This window comes from Scyliorhinus canicula, chromosome 4 (genome assembly GCF_902713615.1).
Source record: "Scyliorhinus canicula chromosome 4, sScyCan1.1, whole genome shotgun sequence".
NCBI classification, from domain to species: domain Eukaryota; kingdom Metazoa; phylum Chordata; class Chondrichthyes; order Carcharhiniformes; family Scyliorhinidae; genus Scyliorhinus; species Scyliorhinus canicula.
This window is the reverse complement of record NC_052149.1, coordinates 121,823,102-121,846,755: the sequence shown is the minus strand read 5'-3', so window position 1 is coordinate 121,846,755 and position 23,654 is coordinate 121,823,102.

The window sequence follows — 23,654 nt, the reverse complement described above, 5'->3', positions numbered from 1 at the left end:
GCTTTGACTTTTGATTGGTCAGGTTGCACTCCATCTTTTGAGGTGCCGTCTCCCCAAAATTGTAGTTTTTGAATGCCAAATTGGCATTTTTCTTTATTTAGTTTGAGTCCATAGGAGTCAATTCTGGTGAGAACTTTAAGTAGTCGATCACAGTGTTCTTCCTGTGTATTGGACCATATGATGACATCGTCCACATACACGCGTACACCTGGAATGCCTTCAATGATTGTCTCCATGGCATGATGAAATATTTCAGAAGCTGAAATGATGCCGAAGGGCAGTCGATTAAAACAATACCGACCATAAGGAGTGTTGAAAGTGCAGAGTCGTTAACTTGTTTCATTCAGACATAGTTGCCAAAATCCCTTAGACGCCTCAAGTTTGGGGAAGAATTTGGCATGCGCCATTTCTTCACGTTTTGGAATCCGAAAATGTTCCCTGAATATATTCTCATTTAAGTCCTTGGGGTCTATACAGATTCTGAGGTCACCATTTGGTTATTTAACACAGATCATTGAGCTTACCCAGTTTGTTGGATCTGTAACTTTTGATATGGTGCCATTCTGCTGCATCCTATCTAGTTCTTCCTTTAGTCATTCTCTCAGAGGGGCCGGTACCCATCTGGGAGCATGAATGACAGGTTTAGCATTCTCTTTGAGTTTGATGTTGCAGGTAAATGGTAATGTCCCCATGTGTTAAATCTGCATTGTGTGGCAAAATGATTTAATTTATTACATGTTGTACACCTTTTTCCAAATGCAGGACAGTGTTGCTTTGAGTGGGAGTGTCCATGGGCAGCACGGTGGCACAGTGGTTAGCATTGCTGCTTCACGGCGCCAGGGTCCCAGGTTCAATCCCGGCTCTGGGTCACTGTCCGTGTGGAGCTTGCACATTCTTCCCGTGTCTGTGTGGGTTTCGCCTCCACAACCCAATGATGTGCAGGGTAGGTGGATTGGCCACGCTAAATTGCCCCTTAATTGGAAAAAATGAAGTGGGTAGTCTAAATTTATATTTTAAAAGTGGGAGTGTCCACAGTGTGTACATGTCATCATATTGGTGGCGTCATACGTAAACATCTCGTGCGCATGCGCAAATTGGTCAACTTCCGGTTCACGTTGTCATGAGAATGTTGCTTTAAGAAATGTACCTTTAAGAAATGGAGCTGCTCATGTTACTGCAGTGATGTCGGAGTGTGGGTGGAACTGAGCTCTGGTTCTGTTTTATAGTTTCAGTTTGACAAAAAGCTTGGGTGTGTCTCTGTTTCTCAGTGTGTTGCAGCTGAAGTCAGCCAAAGCAGCTGTATTGTCAAGCTCTCTGCCACGAAGGACTATTTCTTAATCATTTGGTGAATTCAGAAGAATTATAAATGTTTTTGGTAGTGATTGTAAACCCTGATGTGCTTATGTTTAAAAGTTTGTTAAGTCTTTTGGATGTTAAAAGAACAGCATACAGATTACACAGTGTTGTATTCTTTGGGGGGTGTATTTGAATTAATGGTTGCTAAAATATTCACTTTGTTTTAAAAAGGTTAACTTGAGTTCATAGAATAAACATTGTTTTGTTTTTAAAATAAAAATACTTTTCCATTTCTACTGTACCACACCTGTAGAGTGGGCCGTGTGCACCCCATACCACAATCTATTAAAAGTTGTGGGTCAGGTGAACTCCAGTGATACACTTTGGGGTTCTCTAAACCCTGGTCCATAACAGCATCCTTTTTCAAAGTGCGCATGTGCGAACTGATCTTGCACATGCGCAGAATATCGAAAGTCTGTTTTGTGGTGTTTCCTTCCCGGCACCTGCGCAAAACAGCTACCAGCTGCAGCGTAATTTGTTTTAAATAATTCAATAATTGAGGAACAATTGCACGGATTGTGCTCGGAGCCTCAAATTGGTTAGAAAAGAGTCAAAAAGATTCTCCTTTTAGCTGCACCCTTTTTTTAAAAACATGTATCTTTCATGTACCTCATCAACCTGTTTTTGCAACGAGAGTCAAATTTTTCCATTACTGTTTCAGATTTATTTTTGTCTTCATTTTCTGAAAAATTAAATGTATTAAAAAGTGTTCAAATACCAGCGGACCTGCCAGATTTAGTAGGAGAGCTATTTTTCTAGTATCAGGAGCTGATTCAGACTCAAACATACATATAAGAATTAAACTACATTCACTAACACTATCTTTATCTATTAACTATAACAATTATATTTTAACTAACTATGCAACACACAATTAATCTAATCTCCTCGAGCACCAACCTAACCTGACCCAGAAGTCCAAGAGCCTGTGCAATATATAGCTCCCTCTAGTGACTAGCCTTAACATAACATTAACTCTTAACAAGCTCTACATTTGTACAATGTCGTACATGGTGAATGGGGACGGGGAAGGTGCACAGTGAACAGGGACGGCGTACAGTGAATGGGGACAGCCCACGGTGAATGGGGACAGTAACTAGTGAATGGGGACAGTAACTAGTGAATGGGGACAGAACATAGTGAATGGAGACAGCACATAGTGAATGGGGACAGCACATAGTGAATGGGGACAGCACATAGTGAATGGGAACAGAACATAGTGAATGGGGACAGGACACATTGAATGGGGACAGGACATAGTGAATAGGGACAGGACATAGTGAGTGGGGACAGTGAATGGGACAGTACATAGTGAATGGGGACAGCACATAGTGAATGGAGACAGTACCTAGTGAATGGGATCAGTACATCGCGAATGTGGACAGTACATAGTGAATGTACATGCTAAAAAATTGGGGCCTCAAAAGTTAGTAATCTCAGGATTGCTACCAGTGCCATGTGCTAGTCAGAGTAGGAAAGACAGGATAGGCAGGTTGAATGCATAGCTTGAGAGATGGTGCAGGAAGGAGGAATGAACATTTTTGGGACATTGGAACCGGTTCTGGGAGAGGTGGGACCATTAGAAATCAGACGGTCTACACCTGGGCAGGACTGGAACCAATGTCCTAGAGGGGGTGTTTGCTAGCGCTGTTGGGGAGAGTTTAAACTAATGTGGCAGGGGGATAGGAAGAAATGCAGGAAGTCGGAGGGTAGTAACGAAGGCAGTAAGAAGAAAAGTGGATGGCAGAGAAACAGATTGAACTGCGTTTATTTCAATGCAAGAGGCCTAACGGGCAAGGCAGATAAACTCAGGACATGGATAGGTACATGGGACTGGAATATTACAGCTATTACTGAAACATGGCTAAAGGAGGGGCAGGACTGGCAGCTCAATGTTCTGGGGTACAGATGCAATAGGAAAGATAAATCAGGAGATAGGAGAGGAGGGGCAGTTGTGTTATTGATTAGGGACAGTAGCACGGCAGTACAGATAGAGGATATATCCAAGGGTTCGCCCACTGAGTTTATATGAGTAGAACTAAAAAATAAGAAGGACGAGATCACTTTGATACAACTGTACTAAAGGCCCCTGTTATAACCTGCCTGATAACTATTGGCTGGGGGACTATTGGGGTGTATTTTAGTTTAATAACTTTATCAAAATACAGAAAAAAGTACAACAAGGACACCAAACACATGGCAACCCAAGACACACTTACCACCGCACCCCCCCCCCCCCCCCCCCCACCCGCCCTACATCAGTGGAAAGGCACACCAGCCCAAGCCACTAGAATAGGCCACTCCAACACGGAGCACGGCAGAGGGGAGAGAGAAAGAACAGTTCACCTTTCTCAAGAGGGGCATAATTCAACCCGGAATAACACCGGCTAAACCAAACCGTACAGAGCATATCAAAAGACAAGGAACTATGGCACTAGCTGCTGGGGCAGTGCCTCCCCCCCCCCCCCCCCCCCCCCCGCCACAGAGACCCATATCAGTGGAATGGCGCATCGAGCAGCCCAACTCACCGGAAAAGGTCTCTCTGCCACATGGTAACGGAAGAAGGAGGGGGAATATCCCCACCCCCACCATGCACCTAAAGGAAAACACAGAAAACGGGCAGAAACATAGCAAAGACTCCAGCCCACACAGTAGACAAAAACAGCACCAATACAATAACAAGTATATGAGCAAACATTAAACAACAATATGCAACAATACAAAGACACCAGCCATTAACATGGCTTTCCAAATTTGAACTAGAAACAGTCATTATTACACGGAAGCGGCCAACAGCCTTCAAGGTCATGTCAGTACCTCCAAGGTGTCCAGTTGAGGTGAGCCATCACTGCCCTCCTTCTGAAGTCCCAATATCCGGTTACCTGTTCCACCCAGCCCCCGGTCCTGGCCAGAAAAGTAGGAGTGGTAGGAACAACACATGGCTTCCAAACAAAGAAACGGTCAACAGTCAGCAGTCCAAACAAAAGCAGCATCAGATGGTAAATCAGTCCTCCAAACTTCCAGCATGTTGCAGTTGACTTGGGCTGCTACCTTTCCTCACCGGCAGCACGGCACCTGACTTCCTCTCTCTCCTGCAACAAGGCATTCAGATGAACCAGCCACCACCCTTCTCTCCTCCTTCCTCCAAGAGTCAGCAGCAGTAGTCCATCAAACAAGCAGAAAGGGAGGCAGGCAGTTGTTAAATCCAGCCTCAGGCTGAACCTCCAGGCCAGGCCTTTCCAGCAGAATGTCCTGCCTCTCATGATGTGGAGATGCCGGCGTTGGACTGGGGTGAGCACAGTAAGAAGTCTTACAACATCAGGTTAAAGTCCAACAGGTTTGTTTCAAACACTAGCTTTTGGAGCACTGCTCCTTCCTCAGGTGAGCACAGTAAGAAGTCTTACAACACCAGGTTAAAGTCCAACAGGTTTGTTTCAAACACGAGCTTTCGGAGCACGGCTCCTTCTTCAGGTGAAGCAGTCTCTCAGCAATGGAACTGAGAGCCTCCACAGCCCATGTGTGCTCTCCCCACAATCCTTAGTGAGTATGAGCTCCCGCAATGTGGAGGGTGGAGAAATCATTAGCAGAGTCACCTGCATAAATAGAGCTGTGTGGAACCAGCTAGAGGAGAGAGCAGTAATGGAGTACTGCTGTTGTTGTATATATGTAATTGTAAATAAAGTTATTCCTTTCAACTCTACAAACACATGCTGGATTCTCCATAGCCCTCACAAAAAACCCCAAATAGTCAGCGGGAAATCGAGAAGCAAATATATAAGGAGATTACAGATAGCTGATGGAAAAATAGGGTGGTAATTGTTGGGGACTTTTACTTTATCAACATTAACTGGGACAGCCATAGCACTAGGGATTTGGATGGAGAGAACTTTGTCGAGTATATTCAGGAAGATTTCCTCAATCAATATGTGGATAGCCTGACTAGAGAGGGGGCAAAACTTAACGTCCTCTTGGGGAATAAAGAAGGGCAGATGACAGAAGTGTTAGTGAGGGATCACTTTGGGACCAGTGACTATAATTCCATTAGTTTTAAGATAGCGATGGAGAATGATAGTGCTAGCCCAAAAGTTAAAAGTCTAAATTGGGGCAAGGCCAATTTCAATGGTATTAGGCGGGAACTTTCAAAAGTTGATTGGGGGAGCCTGTTTACAGGCAAGGGGGCAGCTGGTAAGTGGGAGTCTTTCAAAAGTGTGTTTGCTAGTGTAGCCATCTGGGATGGCCACTTCCAGAACACAAAATGGACACTCACAAAGAATGTAGGGAAATATGGACAATGCTAGACAGCAAGCAGGCACAATTCCTTGAGCGTATATTTAGGAATCAGTTACTAGACGGAATCGAAACTCTGGGTCAATTAGCATATTGATGGCCCATCTCCGAGAAACAAAGGACTAACAATCAGATAGTTGATACTGTTGCAGATATCCCGGCGCCAGAAAGACACAAACAAACCAAGGCCAATGGCCACCTAGGACACGCCCAGCCATCAGGGCACCCACCCCTTTATTGGACAAGATCTATAACAATAATCGAGAAGCGGCCCAATTAATTGGGGCCAAGTTTAAGGCCCGCCTAAAAGCGTGCGTAGCCCCTCCAAGTATAAGAAGGAACCCCCACGAGAGATACACTCTCTTGGACTTGGCTCTTAAAGCGGAGAGACCCATCCACCAGCATCACCAGAAGCAAGTAAGTTCAAGGCCAACGCTCGCTACCAGACGGACGATCTTAGCTGTTCTCCTGTATCTCTTCGAATACAACAGCCTCAGATCCGAACAACGGCCATTGTTCCTCTGACTAAGTGGGCACCCGAAGTTAAGTATAGGCATTAGCGTAAGAGATAGTTTGTAGTTTGTGGTACTGTTGTGCATGAGTAGATCTTACTGTGTATGTAAATAAATAGTATTGACTTTGAACTAACTAACTGGTGTATTGGCACTTTGATCGGTATTCGGTTTGAACCTTGTGGCGGTATCGAGAGATACCTGGTGACTCTGAAAGTAAACAGAATTAGGATTAAGGAAGGTGACCATATTGACTGCTATATTTATAGCAAGTAAACAGAGCAACACTCGGGTTCAGGGTGAGCACATTCATCTCAGAGTGAAGGGTAAGGCTGGTCGAAGGAGGAACCCTGGATTACACGGGACATTGAGGCCATGGTCAAAAGGAAGAAGGAGGCATATGAAATGCATAGGCAGCTGGGATCAAGTGGATCCCTTGAAGAGTATAGGGCTTGTCGGAATAGAGTTAAGAGAGAAGTCAGACGGACAAAAAGGGGACATGAGATTGTCTTGACAGATAAGGCAAAGGAAAATCCAAAGAGCTTTTACAGATACATAAAGGGTAAAAGGGTGACTAGTGTGAGGGTAGGGCCTCTTCAGGATAAACAGGGTCATCTATGTGCAGATCCACAAGGGATGGGAGAGATCCTAAATGAATATTTCTCGTCAGTATTTACCGTTGAGAAAGACATGAATGTTAGGGAAATTGGGGATATAAAAAGTGATGTCTTGAGGAGTGTACATGTTACAGAGAAACGCATCAAGATAGATAAATTCCCAGGATCTGATGAAATGTATCCCAGGGTGTTGTGGGAGGCTAGGGAGGAAATTGCCGCCCCCCTAGCTAAGATATTTAAATCACCGACAGCCACAGGAGAGGTGCCTGAAGATTGGAGGGTAGCAAATGTTATGCCCTTGTTTCAGAAGGGCTGTAGGGAAAAGCCCGGGAACTACCGACCAGTGAGTCTTACGTCTGTAGTGGGTAAGTTATTAGAAGGTATTCTGAGGGACAGGATCTGCAGGCATTTAGACAGGCAAGGGCTAATTAGGGAAAGTCAGCATGGCTTTGTAAGGGGAAAGTGTTGTCTCACGAATTTGATTGAGTTTTTTGAAGGGGTAACCAAGAAGGTAGATGAGGGCAGTACGGTCGACGTTGTTTACATAGACTTTAGCAAGGCCTTTGACAAGGTACTGCATGGTAGGTTGTTGCAAAAGGTTAACTCTCATGGAATCCAAGGTGAGGTAGCCAATTGGATACAAAATTGGCTTGGCGACTGAAGCCAAAGGTGGTTGTGGAGGATTGTTTTTCAAACTAGAGGCCTGTGACCAGCGGTGTGCTTCAGGGATTGGTGCTGGGCCCACTGTTATTTGTGATATATATAAATGATTTGGATGACAATGTAGGAGTCATGGTTAGTAAGTTTGCAAACCCAAGATGACACCCAAGATTGGTGGACAGTGAAGAAGGTTATATAAGATTCCAACAGGATCTTGAGCAATTGGGCCAGTGGGCCAATGAATGGCAGATGGAGTTTAATTTGGATAAATGTGATGTGATGCATTTTGGTAGATCAAATCAGGACAGGACCTATTCAGTTAATGGTAGGGAGTTAATGGTAATGGAGACAGTTACAGAACAAAGAGATCTAGGAATATAGGTTCACTCCTTGAAGGTGGAGTCGCAGGTGGTCAATGAAAATTGCTTATTGTCACAAGTAGGCTCCAAATGAAGTTACTGTGAAAAGCCCCGAGTCGCCACATTCCAGCGCCTGTTCGGGGAGGCTGGTACAGGGCCAAGGTGGTGAAGAAGGCATTTAGCATGCCAGGTTTTATTGGTCAGAATATTGAATACAGGAGTTGGGACGTCTTGTTGAAGTTTTGCAAGACATTGGTCAGACCACACATGAAATACTGTGTACAGTTCTGGTCACCCTATTATAGGAGAAAGAATGCAGAAGAGATTTATGAGGATGCTACCAGGACTTGATGGTCTGAGTTATAAGGAGAGGCTGGACAGGCTGGGACTTTTTTCCCTGGAGCGTAGGAGGTGATAGAGGTCAATAAAATAATGAGGAGCATCGATAAGGTCGATAGTCAGCATCATTTCTCAAAGGTAGAGGAGTCTAGAACTAGAGGACATAGGTTTTATGTGAGAGGCGAGAGAGACAAAAGAGACCAGAGGGGAAATTTCTTCACACAGAGGGTGATGAGCATCTGGAACGAACTGCCAGAGGCAGTGCGAGAGGCGGTACGATTTTGTCTTTTAAAAAGCAGTTAGACAGTTACATGAGCAGGATGGGTATAGAGGGATATATGCCAAATTCAGGCAAATAGGACTAGCGGCATGGACAAGCTGGGGCGATGGGCCTGTTTCCATGCTGTTAATATCTATGACTCTATGACTCTACATAGTGAATGGAGTCAGTACACAATGAATGGGGACAGTACATTGTGAATGGGGACAGTACATTGTGAATGGGGACAGTACATAGTGAATGGGGTCAGTACATAGTGAATGGGGACAGTACATAGTGAATGGGGACAGTAAATAGTGAATGGGGACAGTACATTGTGAATGGGGTCAGTACATTGTGAATAGGGACAGTACATTGTGAATGGGGACAGTACATTGTGAATGGGGACAGTACATAGTGAATGGGGACAGTACATAGTGAATGGGGACAGTACATGGTGAATGGGGTCAGTAAATAGTGAATGGGGACAGTACATTGTGAATGGGGACAGTACATAGTGAATGGGGACAGTAAATAGTGAATGGGGACAGTACATAGTGAATGGGGACAGTACATAGTGAATGGGGTCAGTACATAGTGAATGGGGTCAGTAAATAGTGAATGGGGACAGTACATTGTGAATGGGGACAGTACATAGTGAATGGGGACAGTAAATAGTGAATGGGGACCGTACATTGTGAATGGGGACAGTACATAGTGAATGGGGACAGTAAATAGTGAATGGGGACAGTACATAGTGAATGGGGTCAGTACATAGTGAATGGCGTCAGTATATAGTGAATGGGGACAGTACATTGTGAATGGGGACAGTACATAGTGAATGGGGTCAGTACATTGTGAATGGGGACAGTACATAGTGAATGGGGTCAGTACATAGTGAATGGGGTCAGTACATAGTGAATGGGGACAGTACATTGTGAATGGGGACAGTACATAGTGAATGGAGTCAGTACACAATGAATGGGGACAGTACATTGTGAATGGGGACAGTACATAGTGAATGGGGACAGTAAATAGTGAATGGGGACAGTACATAGTGAATGGGGTCAGTACATAGTTAATGGGGTCAGTACATAGTGAATGGGGACAGTACATCGTGAATGTGGACAGTACATAGTTAATGGAGACAGTACATAGTGAATGGAGTCAGTACATTGTGAATGGGGACAGTACATAGTGAATGGGGACAGTACATAGTGAATGGGGACAGTAAATAGTGAATGGGGACAGTACATAGTGAATGGGGTCAGTACATAGTTAATGGGGTCAGTACATAGTGAATGGGGACAGTACATCGTGAATGTGGACAGTACATAGTTAATGGAGACAGTACATAGTGAATGGAGTCAGTACATTGTGAATGGGGACAGTACATAGTGAATGGAGTCTGTACATAGTGAATGGGGTCAGTACATGGTGAATGAAGACAGTAAATAGTGAATGGGGACAGTACATAGTGAATGCAGTCTGTTAAAAATTCCCCTTATGTCATCGTGCATGGCCGCAATTTAACGGCTGCATCGCGCACGGTGAAGTTCTGGGCAAGCCGGTTAGATAGTGGGGAGGGCCAAAATTGAGATTTACGGCCGGCTAAATTATTTTGCTATCAAACCAACTTGCTCCTGCTGGAGCATTTTCGAATTTCGGCTAAAGATGGCGGGAAAATCATAAACTACAGTCTGCATTAATTTACATCTCATTAGCGAAATTGAAGTTAAATATAACGGCCTACCCCCGGGATCTATCCGGCTCCCCAGCGAGACACCACACGAGTTGTTTACTATTCCTTTCCAAGGACAGGGACATGCTCTGCAGTGCCTCAGCAAAACCAACCATATCTGAGACATATCCCTCAGTGACTGGGACATGATGTCGAGGCCCTCAACCATTATCATCACAGACTGAGCCACGCCCTGGACACCACAACTCATGGCATGGATGTTGTGCATCAGGCTTTCCGCTGCGGTCGCACCCGAGCAGTTTTGGCCTCGGTGCCACGCAGTGACGGTGCCATCTCCTGCACACATAGCCTTTGGGGCTCCTCCATTCGGCAATGGACTCATTGGAGTGTCGCTGACATCCCCCTCTGAATCTCAAGGCAGCATCCTAGTGACTGCATGAGCTCGGGGATAGCCTGGTCCAGAGTCTCACCATCTGACTGGGACTCAGCGGAGGCCTGGGATACTGCCGATTCCCGACTGCCGACTCTCCTGGATGTTCCCGATTCCACCTGATGTGCATCAGCATCTCTGCGGTGCATGCCAACCTCACAGTAGTTCGCTGGTCTGTGCTCTGTTGTGCCCGTAATCTCCAGGGCTCGTTCCTCATGTCGGGTGAGAACTCGGATATTCAGGTACTCCATCCCCCCATCATGTCTCATTCTCCTCTTGTTATTAGTGAGCTTCTCCTGCGGGGACAGAGACAGGGCGACATTGTGAGGTTGGTGGATCAGGGGTGTCTGTAGCAGGTGGCATGTGAAGGGCAGCAGACCGGGGCATGATGGGGATTGTGCTGCTGGGCGCCGGGGGTTCTGAGGAACAAGCACGAAGGTCAGTGTGGGAGAGTGAGAGGTGTCAGCCAGCGACTTGTTTGGGCCGGGTTGGAAATTTGAGGGGCAGCAGGCAGAACTGATGCCAGGAGAGAGGTGGTGACTTAGCCTTGCAGCTCGTTAGAGGTCGTTGGTTTTCTTCCGACACTTGAACGTTGGTCCTCCAGTACATGTTGCCCGCATTGACAGCCACTGCCTCCCAGGTAGCATTGCAGGCCCTTCTACTGGGCCTCCGATCCCCCTCGAGGGAACAGGTTGGCCTGTCTCCCATCCACCGTGTCCAACAGCCTGACCAGGTCGGCATCACTGAAGCGAAGGGCTGGTTTGCGCACTGCCAATCTTCTGTGTCAGCTGTGGTGAGGGAGTGTTGAAAAGCAGCTCCCTCCTGCTGCCGAGAAGCAGCTGTGGTGCGAGTGTGGCGAATCAGACGACGAGCGAGCCCGGAGTAGCGAGAAGCCCGTGGGGCTGATTTTCAGAACTAACTGCTATTAGATACGGGTCGTGATCTCACCAACGCTCCACTAATCGCACCAAAATCACGCTTAGAAATTATTCCACTAGTTTGCGGCCCAGATGCAGGTATTCAGTTGTTAGGAACTGTTTGGTGCCTTTACGATAATATCAGGTTGAGTATGTTGGGCTTTGTTTTTCAACCTAAGCTGATTGCGCAATGTCACTTCCGTAAAATAGTCGTGCGTAATATTTTCTAGAAAGGTCAGGTATTTCCCCGACATCCTTGTTGAGCCATAAGTCACAGTTGGCTGGACGGCTGGCTCGTGATGCAGAGCAACGCCAACAGCGCAGGCTCGATTCCTGTACCGGCTGAGGTTACCGTGAACCTTGCCCCTCACCTGAGGTGTGGTGACCCTCAGGTTTAATCACCACCAGTCAGCTCTCAAAGTGGGGAGCAGCCGATGGTTCTCTGGGACTGTGCCAACATTTGAATTTTGCTCATAACTGCCATATTTGATGCAACGTCTTGGCTCTGGCGCCCAAAAACCACTGCCCCCCCCCCGGGCAAAACATTCTTTTCCGACGAGGCGCTCCACCTTCATCACCGGGTGATTGACTTTCTCAATCTGTGGGTGGTGATTTAAAGAAAGCAGCCCAGAGATGTAATGTCAAACAAAACCACAGGATTAGGCCAGGAATCTCCCTATCAATCTGCTATCAAACACTTTTCGTGATTACGTCTGAAGAAAAATGTTTGTGTGTCATTTAATCTTTAAAGCAATGCTTGATGCTGTACCATGTAATGCAGCGTTGAACATAAGCAGGCCTGAATGATTTTGCATGACGCCAGCAGGCAAACTATCAAAATCGTATCAAGCCAATCCTTAACTCATTGTGTTCACATCTCAATTGGCTTAGATCTGGCAGAAGAGGAGATATCATCTCCCAATCTGCTGCAAAAGGATTAAGTACAGATGGCAGATACTGAGTGATTGTGTAATCAGGGAGATTTTTTTATCAATCGCTTACCATTCAAACGCATGTAGTTAATTATGTTCATCATCTAAAGACATTCTTGGTAGTGCCACTTATATAAGTAAATCACGGGCAGCACGGTGGAGCAGTGAGTAGCACTGCCTCACAACACCGAGGTCCCAGGTTCTATACCGGCTCTGGGTCACTGTCTGTGTGGAGTTTGCACATTCTCCCTGTGTTTGAGTGGGTTTCACCACCACAACCCAAAAGATGTGCAGGGTAGGTGGATTGGCCACACTTAATTGCCCCTTAATAGGAAAAAATTAATTGGGAACTCTAAATTTAAAGAAAAAAAATATAAGCAAATCACAAGAATCCTACAATTATATTCCAAGTTGTAACTCACTCCCGGGTATGTGTTGTTCTCTATACAAACAATCAAAACCCCTCGATTAGATTCAATCTGAAACTCACTCCCAGGTATCTGCTATTCTAAAGATGAACCACCCAAACCCCTCGATTAGATTCCAGCCTGTAACTCACTCCTGGGTCTCTGTTATCCAACATGGGTCCCAGGTTCGATTCCCGGCTTGGGTCACTATCTGTGTGGAGTCTGCATGTTCTCCCCATGTCTGCGTGGGTTTCCTCCGGGTGCTCTGGTTTCCGCCCTCAGTCCAAAGACGTGCAAGTTAGGTAGACTGCCGGTGATAAATTGCCCTTAGTGGCCAAAAGGGTTAGGTGGGGCGATTGGTTACAGGGATAGGATGGAAGTGAAGGCTTAAGTGGGTCGGTGCTGACTCGATGGGCCGAATGACCTCCTTCTGTACTGTATGTTCTATGTCCTATGCAAACCACACAAACTCCTCTATCAGATTCCAGTCTGTAACTGACTCCCGGGTATCTGTTATTCTATTTATAAACCACCCAAACCCCTCAATTAGATTCCAGGCTATGACTCACTCCCGGGTATCTGTTATTCTTTATATAAACCACCCAAACCCCTCGATTAGATTCCAGTCTGTATCTCACTCCCGGGTATCTGTTATTCTTTATATAAACCACCCAAACCCCTCGATTAGATTCCAGTCTGTATCTCACTCCCGGGTATCTGTTATTCTATATATAAACCACCCAAACCCCTCGATTAAATTCCAGTCTGTAACTCACTCCCGGGTATCTGTTATTCTATATGTAAACCACCCGAACCCCTCGATTAAATTCCAGTCTGTAACTCATTCCCGGGTATCTGTTATTCTATATATAAACCACCCAAACACCTCGATTAGATTCCAGTCTGTAACTCACTCCTCGGTATCTGTTATTCTGTATATAAACCACCCAAACCCCTCAATTAGATTCCAGTCTGTAACTCACTCCCATGTATCTGTTATTCTGTATATAAACCACCCGAACCCATCGATTAGATTCCAGTCTGTAACTCACTCCCAGGTATCTGTTATTCTATATATAAACCACCCAAACCCCGCGTTTAGATTGCAGTCTGTAACTCACTCCCAGGTATCTGTTATTCTATATATAAACCACCCAAACCCCTCAATTCGATTCCAGTCGGTAACTCACTCCCGGGTCTCTGTTATTCTATATAAACCACCCAAACCCCTCGATTAGATTCCAGTCTGTAACTGACTCCCGGGTATCTTGATTGATTTCATTCTTTGGTATATCGACTTGCTTCTGTTCTTCCCTTTAATGAAATCTATCTTCAGGTTTCTTTCTGAGGGGCTGATGCCATAAAAATATTTTGTTAGATTACTCCGTCGACATTCTGGATTGTGTTTTACTGCAGGACACAGGGCACAAATTGTTTCACATTTGCAGCCTGCCTTGATTTTTTTCAGCCTCTGATTAGTCTGTTGCTAAGGAACCCCCGACCAGCTCTGAGTAACATCAGTCGGAACCCCATAATATTCCAATGCCGATTACTCAGTCAGCGAGACCTGGGTCTCAAGAGCTTGTAAGAAGTAAGTGCAATGCTTGTCGACAGCTGTGATTTAGGATGCTTCCAATTTCTTTGTCTCTTTCTCCATGTGGATTTGGCGGACCTCTTCTTTAAGATGGACAACCTTTTGAATTGGGTTTAATTGGCAGTAAAATTGATCGAAAAATCAAAGGTATCAATCTTCCGAGGGGAGAAAGAGTGAGTAATGGGGAGAATCCTTTGTGAATCTGTAGCTGGCAGAGTGGGATGGCATGTGCGGGGAGATCAGGCTGGCACACTCGACAGAAGGGCGAACAGCAGGTCGCCAGGGTGGGCCCTGGCTACTCAAGTCTGGCTTTCACTAAGTAAATGTGACAGATCCAATCAGGAGAATCCAGCACGGCTTCTGACAGAGAAGTCTTAATTAACACCCGTGAAAGTGTGGGTATGCAGGCCTGACGTGCTGGGCACAGGTTGAGGGGGTGAGGGGGGGGGGGGGGGGGAGGGTAGCTCCGGAACTTTGATTTGCCGGCCTCATCCGCCTCCCTGGAAAGGTGGCGAGAAGCTAATTAGTAAACTAATATAAGCTAGTGGCCCCTAGCACAGCATCCGGTGCTCACTGCGACAGGCCGGATTGATGGCGAGCCGGAAGACCACTGGCTGGGTGGCCACACTAATAATTAGGTTATTACTGCCCTGCTGTTTCGATCTGCTGACTGCGGCGGATGTCTGATTTTGCTGGCAGTATCGGCACTGCGGAGGGCGGGGAGACTGGGAGTCTGGTCACTATTCCTCTTCACCCATCCTCAGACAGATGTTTGGGAGGCACTGGGAGAGTTGGCCGCTCGAAGCATTGCAAGCTCTCCTCGTTAACCCCTTCTCTCTCAATCCATCTTTCCAGTGTGATCCCAGTCTTGACACTCCCTTGAAAACATTGCCATGTACTGCTATTGGAAATGTGTCCACGTTTAAGTCACACTTAAAACTTAATGGTTCAACCATGTTTTTGATATCCCTTTTTGGATTAAAGGGATTACACAATTTTTCCAATCCACAGGTCTTATCTCCCTGATCTTCATCCTGCATGTTTAACCAATGTTTATATTTCATTGTGTCTTTTCCTGTTTGTTCTGGCTTGTGCTGATTGTCCCTTCAAGGGCATCACAGCAGAAGAGGGTCACCTGGCGTGGGAGGCCAATTGGGACCCAGCAGGTGATTCCTCTCTTTGGCAGAAGATATTTAGAAGACATGTAGGGCAGCTGGGTGAGCTTCTGGTCTCTGTACAGTTTTTCTTTTGAATAAATACCATTAGTGCTTCTAATGAAGTCTGTGAAAGTGCATCATTACATTTGGCGGTGAGGATAAAATTATGACGACACAGCCCCTGTTCCGACACCTGTGAATATCCTGTTTTCACATAAACCATAGAATCGCTACAGTGCAGGAGACCATTCAGCCCATCCCGTCCCTTTGAAAGAGCATCCTACCTCGCCTTTTCCCCCGAGCGATCCCCATAACCTCACCTAACCTTTGAACACTATGGGACAGCTTTTGCATGGCCAATCGACTTAGCCTGCACATCTTTGGATTGTGGGAAGAAACCGGAGCACCTGGAGGAATCCCACGCAGACGCGGGGAGAACTTAGAAACCCCACACACACAGTTGCCTGAGGTCGGAATCGAACCTGGGTCCCTGGCACTGTGAGGCAGCCGTGTCCTTTAATCAAAATCTGAAGAATGCCTGTCTTTGGGCGAATAGACCCATTTGAGATGTTGAGATATCGCCAGACTCTGAGTAATGTAGAATCAAAAAAGATGGACCGTTTCAAGCTGCGTGGGCAACAGAGAGAACATGGTGAGATCCTTGGGTTGAGTCCACAAGAAGGGAGAGGAAGGTACCTCCACTCACGTTGTAGACGAGCAGGCGAGGCGGTCCAGGAGGCTCTGTGCATTGGAGAGGCTGAGGGATCGACGATGAGCCAATCCGAATTGGCCGCTACAGTCAGAGGTTTAAAAAGGTGCAGAAAGAAATAAGAGAAAATAAGCCTCAGAAGCAAGAGCTGTTACTTTGAGTTTAAGGAAAGTAGAACTTGGGTTAAAGAAAAACAATAGGTTTACTGGAGCGTCTTTTGAAGAGAGAGAGGAGAGCACAGACAGCAGTGTTTTAAATGAAGAAGAAGAAATGCCCCAGGGAGATGCGTCGAGTTCTTCAAAAGCGTGTGAAAATGAAGAGGCTTAAGCTGACAGGCTCCTGATTGGAGCAGAGCCTGCGGGGGTCCCGTGGCAGTATTCGCTGAAGGACCGCAGGAAGCAAAGGTCTGGCAAGTCTGCCGCGGGATTCTCCGTCGCTGAGACTAAGTGTTGACACTGGGGCAGGATTTGTGGACTTCCACGACAGCAAAACTGGCGCCGCACCAGGACCGATTTGGCAACTGTTGAGAGGCCGGCACCGGCGCCACGTGGAACGCAATCGATCCCAATGAGAAAAGGTGCCGGATTCGCGATTGACACTCAGGGGGCTGACAGGCTGTAGCCACATATTCACACTGCAGTCCTCTGACACACACCATCCCAGCCAACAAGATGGCAGCAAGGAGAACGGCACCCCGGTTTACGGGCGCCGAACTGGAACCCTCCTGGATGAGGTGGAGGAGAGACAGGCCACACTGTAACCGGCCCGGGAAGGAGGCTGCCAGCCACCGCCATTCGCCGTGCCCAGGCACAGGTGGCAGAAGTGGCCAATGCCACCAGCAACACCGTCTGGACCGGCCAGCAGTGCTGAAAGAGACTGCACAACTTCCTCATGGTGTACAGGGTGATTAGGCAACACTGTGCCCTCAGCACCAACCCCGTCCCACACACCCCTAATCAAACTCCCACCCCCACCCGGAGGTTGTCCGAACCCCCACCCTGCACACATGCCGGCACCCATACCAGCCATCATGGCCAGGTGTCCTGGCCACTGAGGCCATCTGCTACCCACTTCCTGGGCTGCATGGGTTGGACTGTCTAGCACTGTTGTTTTCTGTTTCCCCCTCCCCAGGAGAAGGTCGCCCATAACTGCTGGGAGCAGGACAAAACTGGAGGGGGACCGCCGGACTTTCAGCCCCTTACTGTGGCAGACAAGCGGGCCCTGGACATGTTCGGCGGCCAAGAGGAAGGGGAGGTCATTGGGGTGGAGATCGGCCCTGGGCGAGGAAGAGAGACCCCGCTGAGTGGCGCTTCCCCATGCCATGTGTGTCAACCCAACCCACCCTTACCCTCATCCTCACACCACCCTCACCCTTACACCACCCTCACACCCATTCTCACCGCCAGCCCCACTTGTAGTGATATGCATGACCAAGTGTAAGTGTAAACTTGTGTAGCCTCCAACCAGTAGATGTCAGACAAGGAGTAGCATGTGTCACTTTAGCCGGGGAGAGACTTGAGGAGAAACTCTTGTGGTCAGTCGTGCTTGTATTAGTTCCAATTTGATAGCATTAGTTTCCTACCCACAGTTTATTATACTATATTAAAATTAGTAAGAAGTCTTACAACACCAGGTTAAAGTCCAACATGTTTGTTTCAAACACTAACTTTCGGAGCGCTGCTCCTTCCTCAGGTGAAACAAACATGTTGGACTTTAACCTGGTGTGTAAGACTTCTTACTGTGCTCACCCCAGTCCAACGCCGGCATCTCCATATTAAAATTAATCTGGATGTTCTTCAGTACGCCAACTCAGTAATTGTCTCTGTACAAAAACATAACACCACCCTCACCCAGACCCCCACTCCCCCCTGGCCTGCGATCTGAACATGCCTGTTGTCTTGTGTCTTGCAGGACTGCTGGTGATGAGGCAGGTCCGTCTGGTGTCCCCTGCCCCCAGCCAGTGCCACAGCCGGAGACCTGCCATGTGCTGACCAAGACAAGGAGAGCAGCATGGACGGCAGCTTTCAACAAGAGGCCCATGACACCTCGGAGCTCGAGTCCGGGGATGATAGTGGTTTCCCCTCACAGCTGTCTCCAACACCCTCCACCATCCCAGAGACACTCACCTCGGTTGGGCACTTTAGTGATTATTATTATTAGTTGGAAGAGTCTAACCAATTGCAGGAGAAGGAGGTGGTGCCAACCATACGTGACACCCAGGCCAACACTGCACGAGTGTTGTCCGCGGTTGAGGCCTTGGGGGCGAAGGTTTCGGCCATGGGTCAATCTGTGCAGGCAGTGGCTGAGGCCCAGGACAGGCAGACATGTACCAGAGCCACTTGGACATTGCAGAGGCACTCCAGAGCATGGCCCAGTCACAGCAGGCCATGGCTGAGAGTGCGGCGGTATTGCCCAGGTGCTGCTCAAAGTGGCACACACACAGAGGGAGGTGGCCCAGTCGCAGCGTGATGCGGCACAATCCCAGATAGAGGTGGCCCACTCCTTGTGCCCCATGGCCGCAAAAATGGAGACTTGGTTGTGACGACAGCAGGCCCCCAGGACTGGCAGTGCCAGGTGGCGGGGGAGCCTCAGGGGCTAGCACCGCTCGCACCCCCATCCCATGGCGTGGCTCGGGGGCCATCGGGCACCCCGAGAGGGAAAGTGGTGATGGGGCCCATATGTCGGTGACTCCCACAGGGGAGGTGCCGGAACACCGCAGCACCTCGGACTTCACCCTTTCTGTCCCTGGTGCATCATACGGGCAGCGGGGAGAACAGGGCAGCACCATGCCACCTGGGACACCCGAGCAGTAGCCGGGCCCATCCAGGCCTGGTCACCCCAGAGGTCAGCCGCCAGGTTACAACATGGCAATCACAGCAGGCCGCCTCCACTCCTGATGTGCAACTTAGGGATCCACCCAGACATAGCGTTAGGCCCCGTATGGCCAGACACCAGTTATGTTGGCACAGGTGCGGGGCACAGTGTACCGATAGGGGCTAGGGCACAAACCTGTATATAATTGTTCACATTAAACACCTGTACACAACATTACAACCTGCCTTGGTGGCCTGTCAGACGGTTATGAGGAGTGGGCAGGACTGGGCTGGCCAAGGAGCGGGTGCGGGGGTGGGTTAATGAATGGTCATTGGGGGTGGGCTTTGCCCAGGAGCGGCAGTTCAGCCGGCGCTTATGGCTCCGATGTCCCATCCCCATTCCCCCCCCCCTCCCCGCCCACCCCACCATTCCCACCTACCCCACCCCAGGGATTCGATGGGACCGAGTGATTGAATGGTCAGCTCACATGCAGGGATCACCCAGGTGAACAATGCAAGGTCTCCAGCTCCGCGTCCGCAAACCGCGGTGCCGTTCTCCAGCAGCCATCTTGTTGGCTGGGATGAGTGTGTGTGGGGAGTGGAGTACTGATGTGCAGCTGCAGCTTGTCAGCCTCTCGAGTGCCAATCCCGACCCCGATGAATTGGACGCCGTTTTCCATTGGAATCTCTCGTGTTCCACATGGTGCTGGTGTTAATCCATTTGCGGTGATGAATTACTCCGGGAAAGGCTCCAGTTTGCTGTCATAGAAGTCCACCAATTCTTTTTTAAATAAATTTAGAGAACCCAATTCATTTTTACCAATTAAGGGGCAATTTAGCGTGGCCAATCCACCTACCCTGCACATCTTTGGGTTGTGGGGACGAAACCCACGCAAACACGGGGAGAATGTGCAAACTCCACACGGACAGTGAACCAGAGTCGGGATCGAACCTGGGACCTTGGCGCCGTGAGGCTGCAGTGCTAACCACTGTGCTGCTCAAGTCCACTCATTCTGTCCTGGCGCCAGCACTTAGTCTCTGAAAGAGAGAATCTCGCCTCAAATCTGTACGAGAAAGGCTGATCCCAGCTATCCGGCAAGGGAGGACTACCCTTTTGGAAGACACTAATGTGTGTCATCTCCAAATCTGAAGTTGTCCTCGAACTTCCGTCAATCTGCCTCATCAAGAGACCCCACGTAGCGGTTAAACCAGTCCACCCAACACACTGTGGAAGTGCAACCGCTATCTAAAACTGCACAGTTAAATGAATCAGCCACCACAATACTCATCACCAGATTCAAGCTTTCAGTGACTCACACAATTCCTTCATGGTTGTCCCCAACATCGTTGTCAGCCTTGGAATTAACTGCTTCATGTGTTATTTTCAATTACTCAGAGCGGGATTCTCCGTCCCGCCAGCCTGGTTTTCTGGCACGGCGCATCTCCGCCGGCAGCGGAATTCTCTGTTCCCGCAGCTGGGTATTGAGGCCCCCTGCATGCCGTCGGGAAACCCGCAGGCGTGGGTGCGCTGCCGGCGAAGCGGATGATCCCACCAACGGAGAATCCCGCAGTGGATTCTTTCTCTGTGGGCAGCACATTGCATGATGATACTTGGAATCACACTGAGTAATCAATTCAGCATTCCCTGTGTGTTTCTCAGGGCCGAGCATCTGTGGTCACCAACCCAGACCTGCTTTTTGCCTGGCCTCCCAAATGGGTGAAAAGTACGGCCATCTTCTGATCACCTATCAATAGCCTCATCCTTCTACTGGAACCTGCATTAATTGATTTCAAAATAGGGCCAGCAGCGAATCCTCCCTCATTGCTTTATCACATCGTTGCCTATATTCAATAGGAGAGTCGCTGGAAATGACTCTGTGTTGAGATTTTTAGGGCAGCAAACAATCTGTCTGAAAGAAAGTCTTTACTTCAGAATAGAACTCCTGTCAATACTAAAAGCCTGGTGACATGAGAAATGCGTGTACAATCGAGTAACTTAAATGCCAATAACAACTGCGGGATGTCAATTTCAAATCTCTTCAGTCTCTTACACCATCTGTCAGAGCCCATGTTCCGCCTCTCCATGGACTGATCATCTGTTTTCTTAAATCTATCAAAGGCTGACCAGGCTTCATATGCTTCCAGTAAGTCATCCTTTCTGTCGAATTTATACAAAACCTTAACAGAAGATCCAATCCCTCTTTGTTATCCAAATCGTTCACACTGTACTCTGAAAACACTTGACTCCTAATTTTACTATTTGCCGGTAATGATAAAGCCAGAGCCAAACCTTGTTTCTTTTTGGCTAACGAAGTAACCTGTGCCCACATCTCAACTTCAGTTTTTCATTGCTTGTATCGTCCCTCCTCCGAGGAAATTGGTGGATAATCACAGCCTGATATTTAGCAACGTCCTTCTGCCAGCCTCTGTGTTGGGCGGCACGGTAGCACAGTGGTTAGCACTGTTACTTCACAGCTCCAGGGATCCGGGTTCGATTCCCAGCTTGGGTCACTGTCTGTGCGGAGTCTGCACGTTCTCCTTGTGTCTGCGTGGGTTTCCTCCGGGTGCTCCCGTTTCCTCCCACAAGTCCCGAAAGAAGTGCTGTTAGGTAATTTGGACATTCTGAATTCTCCCTCTGTGTACCCGAACAAGCGCCGAAATGTGGTGACTTGGGACTTTTAACGGTAACTTCATTGCAGTGTTAATGTAAGCCTACTTGTGACAATAATGATTAGTATTATTCATTATTATTATTAATACTAATTATTATTAGTATTATTAATTATTATTAAATTTGTCAGCAGCAGTATACTTCAATTTCAGCACGGTAGCATTGTGGATAGCACAATCGCTTCACAGCTCCAGGGTCCCAGGTTCGATTCTGGCTTGGGTCACTGTCTGTGCGGAGTCTGCACATCCTCCCCGTGTGTGCGTGGGTTTCCTCCGGGTGCTCCGGTTTCCTCCCACAGCCCAAAGATGTGCAGGTTAGGTGGATTGGCCATGATAAATTGCCCTTAGTGTCCCAAATTGCCCTTAGTGTTGGGTAGGGTTACTGGGTTATGGGGATGGGGTGGAGGTGTTGACCTTGGGTAGGGTGCTCTTTCCAGGAGCTGGTGCAGACTCGATGGGCCGAATGGCCTCCTTCTGCACTGTAAATTCTATGTCTATGAGATACAAACCTTCTGTTACAACAACCAATTCCCAAGGATAATGTTCATCCCCTGCCACCAGGTTAATTCCAATAGTCTATGGCAGAGGTTCCCAAACCGGTGTGCCACAGCATACTGCTGTACTGAGAAAGCCCCACAAGCATGCCGCAAAATAAGGTTCAAAATGATTACACAGTCATGTAAATAAACTAAATCTAATCTTCCTTTTCAGCTCCGTGTTTGGCATCCCCAAGTCCCGATGAACCTCGGCCTTCCCATGCATGCGCCGGTTCGGATTATTCATATTGGTCAGGCACATGGGCCTAACTGATGTAAAAAAGATCAGAACGGCACATGCATTATCCTTTCCGGCTGACACATTCATGGTTCGGGTTACCAATGTAAAACATTCCGAACCGGTCATGTGCAGCCCTTTCCTGGCTGACGCACGCACAGGAGATCCTGGTTTCTTTGGGAATTGGAGATGCCAACTACGGAGTTGAAGGCAAAGGCCCCCGTGCGCCTATGCAGAAACAAAACCGCAGAAAGGCCGCAAAAGCCTGGGAGAAGCGAGGGAGGCAGAGAGAGGTTGAAAAAAGAAGAGGAGAGAAGACAGGGAAAGTTTTTTTTAAATGCTCCCAGTCAGGGAAGAAGACAGAGGTAAGAAACAGGAACCAATAAAGTTAAGAAAAGGAGAGACAGGCTCCAATGTGCAAGTTAATGAAAATTGTATTAAATGGTGGCTTGGCATGTCATTAGGAGGTCTTAGAGATAGTAATAATGATAATAATATTCACTTATTGTCACAAGTAGGCTTCAATGAAGTTACTGTGAAAAGCCCCTAGATTAAAGGCTTTTTCGCGAGGGTGGTTCGGTTGAAGAAAATATGAGTGGCGCCTCAAATATTTTATAGTATAAAATTGCGCAACGACGTAAATAAGATTGGAAACCAGTGATCAATGGTGAAGTGATCAATGTTGAGCTTGACTGACACCAAGTCTCTGCCTCCCCACTCTCAACTCTTCCAGGTGTGTCCATTTATATACTCCTCGAGGTTGAGACAATGATCATCACCTGCAATTGATTGAACAATGTAATTGCTAATTGCCGATTGACATTGACAGAGATATCCTCCCAACATCCACCATGTCAAGTCCCCTCAGGATCTTATATGTTTCAATAATCACTTCTCATTTGTCTAAACGCCAATGGATACAGGCCAAATCTGTTCAACCTTTTCTCGTAAGGTAACCCTCTTATCCCAGGAATCGGTCAAGCAAACCTTCTCTGAACAGCTTTGAATATGTCAGAACCCACACGGGATATTTGAAGTGGCAATGATTAAACTCCCCGTTTAAAGGGGGCAGGGTACCCTCAACCATGTATAGCTACACGTCTGTGTAAAGTCGGCCAGTTTGGGTAGAAGAGAGACCATTATTAAAACACTATCTCTAT